This window comes from Octodon degus, unplaced genomic scaffold, assembly GCF_000260255.1.
Source record: "Octodon degus isolate 3935 unplaced genomic scaffold, OctDeg1.0 scaffold00096, whole genome shotgun sequence".
NCBI lineage: Eukaryota > Metazoa > Chordata > Mammalia > Rodentia > Octodontidae > Octodon > Octodon degus.
This window is the reverse complement of record NW_004524672.1, coordinates 3188452-3193521: the sequence shown is the minus strand read 5'-3', so window position 1 is coordinate 3193521 and position 5070 is coordinate 3188452.

The following is a 5070-nucleotide window of genomic DNA, read 5'->3' as shown; positions in this document are numbered from 1 at the left end:
TATTTAATTTCCATTTTCTGTAAATTTCCTAAATTTTTCTATATTTAATGTTAATTGGATTTCATTAATTTTATTTATTTTAAATGTATTGGAGCTCATTTTGAGGTGTAAAATGTCATCATTTCTAGACAATGTTCCATGAGTGTATGAGAAGAATTGGTTTCTGACATTCTTAGGTAGTCTTTTCTGTACCTTTCTGTCTGATCTAATTTGGTTTGTATTATTTTAGTACCTCTGAAGCCTCTATCTCCCTGTTGACCTCTGCCACACTGTCCATTATTGACAAGTGATATTCATCTTTACTTTAAACAATAACTTCATTGCACAGAGGACTTTGACTTCACAGATTTCTTTTACTTTATGTGCTTCAAAATTCACTCTGTGATTTTTGGGTTTTGTTCCATTTTAGAAGATGCTCATGTATAGCTCATGTCTATTTGTATTCTCTCAAATAGAGGCTCGGTATTCTTCTGTTTTTAGGATTTTTCTTGCAGTCTTTGGTTTAATTATATTGACTATCGTGTGACTAAGGCTGTTTCCCTCATATGATTTGCTGTTTGCTACGTATCACACGTCTATTTATGTTTTCACCAAATTTTGAAAATAAATGGGATTCATTTCTTTATGACTTATTTTGGTTCCATTCCTTTACTTTTCGCTCCTCTGAAACTTCAGCTACAGAGATGTTAGCTCATTTTATATTATTATTTGAAACTTTATTTTTTCCTATCTTTTCACTTGATGCTTGCAAATTTTCTTCCTTCATGCATTTTAGATCTAAATATTTATGTAGACTAATCTCAACTTCACTGTTTGTTCTGACACCTCCAATGTGCTTTAAAGGCAATTCATTAATCTTTGCATTTCAGATGGTTTTTTTCCTCAGTTGTAGAATATTGTTTCATAGTTTTTCTTTTATGATTAGAATTACTTATGTTTTCATGATGATTGGATCTTTTTTTTTTTAAATCTGGGAATATATTTGTAACAGATGCTTTAGAGCCTTGTCCATCCCTCAAATATTGAATCATCTCTTTTTATCAAGTCATTTTTTCTGCTCCTTTTCAAATCTAATTTTCAAAACATTATTTTTTGTGAGCTGTAATTGAATGTATTGTATACATTCAGTACTATGTTATCTTCAATGACTTTTTTTATAGAAATGGTCCATTTCATTACAACAAGTCTCGCAAAAAATGTAAGTCTCTCAAAAACAGGAAGCTAGACTACCAACCTCCACCTGCAGAGCTGGGGAAGACAGGGCAGTGAGAGCTGCTTAGCTCATTCAGAGCCAGTGTGAAGGTGCGATAAAAGACCCAATCTAAAAATGGCAGATGTTGCTGTAGGAGCCCGAAGAACAGGCACCCTGGAGATGCAGCCGCCCTTCCGGAGCACTTACCATTAAACAGGACCTCGGCACTCCGGGAGTTCAGCTTGTGGCTGCATTGCTTCCACGCAGATCTGTACCTTTTGTGACTTAAATCTGACTGGGGGAGGGGTGGGGAGCGTGATTGCTGCTAAAAACGTTCCCCCAGTAGAGCTGCCCTGCACTCAAGGGCCCTGGCTCCTCTCTAGTCCCTGGGAACATTTATATTTAAAACATTTTAATAAAAAGATACAGAGAAATAGAAAATAGAAAATCTTATGGGTTATAGGGAAAAAAGTAGGGAACATGGCAAGAAGTCTGAGCTGGAAAGTGCTGCTTAGGCTAACTTGATCTCCTCTTTGAGCCTTTTGGCTTCTGGATTCTCTTTCTTGGTCTTCTCCTATTCTGTCACCTCTTTCTTTTCTTCTGGCTCTTTTTCTTTCTCACCTTCTATTTTGACTCTTTTGGCTTTCTTGAAGTTGGAAAGGTTTTTGTGGCCACTTTCACCCTCTTCATCTGAGTCAGAGAACTCCATCGCAGGTAGTGCATTTGTTGGAGGAACAGAGTGAGATAACCTTGTCAGGGTCTTCTTCATCTTTATCACTCTCCTCAGGAATGGAATCCTCAGGAATTGCCTAAATTTCAATGCTGGTTCAAATGCAGGCATTCTCAGGCTCTCAAGGAGCCGCTGTTTGATCTTCACCAGGTACTCATTAGTGTTCTGGTTAGTGATATTGGAAGGACTGATGTGAAACTTGAAATCTGGTCCAAAGTGTTTGAAGTAGCATTGTATGGGATTTCATTAGGGATCTCTGTGTCTAGGGCCACAGCTATTTCATATGTCCAGCACTGGGCAACATTACGAATGGTGTAACCACCTCCTCCCAGCATCAGTATTGGCAGGGTGAAGCTTTTGACAGATTCCACACACTGGCATACCCTTTGATAGTTAGATTGAAGCAACCCAGTCTATCCCCAGAGAGGGAGTCTGAGTTACACTGAGAGACCACCGTACTAGGCTAGAACATCTCCATTACTTTGGACACGGCCAGCTTGAATATGGCTTCATAGGACTCTCATCAATCCCATCTCACGGTGGATGGTTAACAGAATAGTACTGGCCTTTGCCAGCCCCCATATCCCATAAGTCCCCAGTTCCTGGGAGATACTCTCCATATTTATGAAAAGACACAGTCATGACCCAGTCTATGATAGAAAGCCATCTTCCATGCCATCGCCATGGTGAATATCAATGTCAATATACAGCACTCTCTGGTGATACTTTAGCAGTTCTAGGATGGACAAGATGATATCATTGATGTAACAGAAGCCATATACCTTGGACTTCTTTGCATGGTGCAGGCCTCCAGCCCAATTCACAGAAATGTTCATCTGCTGTTTTTTAGGTCTCACAGCACTTGCCACAGAGCCACCAGTGGAAAACTGACAGAACTCAAACAGGCACCAAACATTGGAAAGTCCTCACCAGTGTTGAATCTCTACTTCTGCTTGCTGTACTCGGACATGTTATCAGAATGGATGGAGCCCAAATATTTAATGTAGTCATCGCTGTGGTGCTTGGTCATCTCCTCAGCATTGGTCTTGTGCGGGTGATAGATTTCCATCTTCTTTTCGGTAGAAGCCATAGTTGAGCAGCAGATTGTGAGTCACGTGGATTCAGTGAGGCTTCATTGGATGGCCTTGTCCACAATAGTAATTTCCAACATCCCTGTCATAGTAGTAACAGACTTTCCTCCCAGTTCCCTGAGTCTGCACCATCTTGTCACCTCCAGTCCCTCTGGTCAGTCCTTCAATGACTTTTATTTTGAGTTAACAGGCAGTTCATTTTCTTGGTCCAAGTGCTGTATTTTGGCATGGATGCTGTTGGAGGAGATACAAATTAGTCTCTTCTCTTTCAGCCCGATAACTGTTATATTTGACAAGGCTTTTTGGGCTTTCTGTTGTTTTTCATTGTGTATATATCTAGAGATTTTATAATATAAATAGCACAGGTAAAAATTTATTACTTTCTCTTTGTGGTGTGCTGTTGGGCATCCAGGTATTACAATGACATTGCTTTTAAGAAATGTTCTTCACTCTGACAGATTTTTATTACTAAAGGAAGGTGTCATTTTCTTAAAAATATAGATGGTGAAATTTCCCTAGAAGGGAATGAAAATCCAAATAAATGGAACAGTAAGAATATTTTCACATCTTAAAAATTATTTAAGTAGAAAACTGGAGAAGCCAAGAAGGGAGAGATCTATGTTTCTACAGTATACAACTGTGATGGGGCTAGGGCTATAGCTCAGTAACATAAGCGCATGCCTGAGAAGCACAAGGTCCCAAGTTTGATCCCCAGTACCTTGAAAAAAACATGTAAGGCAGTGATGGCAAATCTTTCAGAGATTTTAGTGACACAAACAACTCACTACAGCATGTGTGCCACAGGTTGTCATCATGCATATTAGGAAAATAATCCCCTGAAGCAAATTCTATACATACAGAGATGCAGGAATAATAGTGAGCTGAAAAGTTCTCTTGGCAGTATTCAGTTTCCTTTTCAGTTTTATAAAAATAGGAGCCTTTCTTTAGTTCATTATATTCTAACTGCATTTAGGAGTATTTAGCAAAACACTAAGATTTGTTTTGGACAAATAAACGATGGCTGTACATGATCCAAGAAAGGTGCATTTGCAACATTTTCAGTATTCTTTAAAAACTATTCAGAACCATAGATGGCCTCTACTTCAATCTGGTAAAAGCCATTTATGAAAACCCAATGGCTAACATAATTCTAAATGGGGGGAAACTGAAATCTTTTACTCTTACAACTTGTACAAGACAATGATGTTCTCTATCACCACTCCCATTCAATATAGTTCTGGAATCATTAGCTTCAGCCATTAGACAAGAGAAAGAAATAAAAGGAATAAGAATAGGTGAAGAAGAAGTTAAATTATCATTATCTGCAAATGACATGATACTTTACTTGGAAAACCCAAAAATCTCCACCAAGAAGCCATTAGAATTAATAAAGAAATTCAGTAGCATACCAGGATACAAAGTCAATACCCAAAAGTCAAAAGCATTCCTTTACAAAATAACAAACACACTGAGAAGGAAATTATAGAAACAATATCTTTTACAATAGCACTGAGGAAAATGAAATAGCTTGGAATTAATCTAACTAAACAAGTCAAAGATCTTTTCAAGGAAAATAACAGTACTCTTAAAAAAGAGATCATAGAGGATTTCAGAAAATGGAAAGATATTCCATGCTCCTGGATAGGAAGAAACAACATTGTGAAGATGGCCATGTTCCCAAAATTACTATACAGATTTAATTCAATCCCTATCAAACTACCACCAACATAGCTGACAGAGCTAGAGAAATCATTCTTAAAATTTATTTGGAACCAGAAAAGACCTAGAATAGCAAAGGTAAACCTGAGCAATAAGGACAAGGCAGGTGGCATTACCATTCCTGACTTGAAATTATACTACCAGGCTACTGTGATAAAAATCAGCATGGTACTGGCAACAAAATAGACCTGAGGATCAATGGAATAGATTAGAAGACGCTGAAGCCCCTATGAATACACTCAACTACCTTATCTTTGACAAAGGGGCCAAACATACTCACTGGAAGAAAGATAGCCTCTTTAACAAATGGTGCTGGAAAAACTGGCTCTCTACATGCC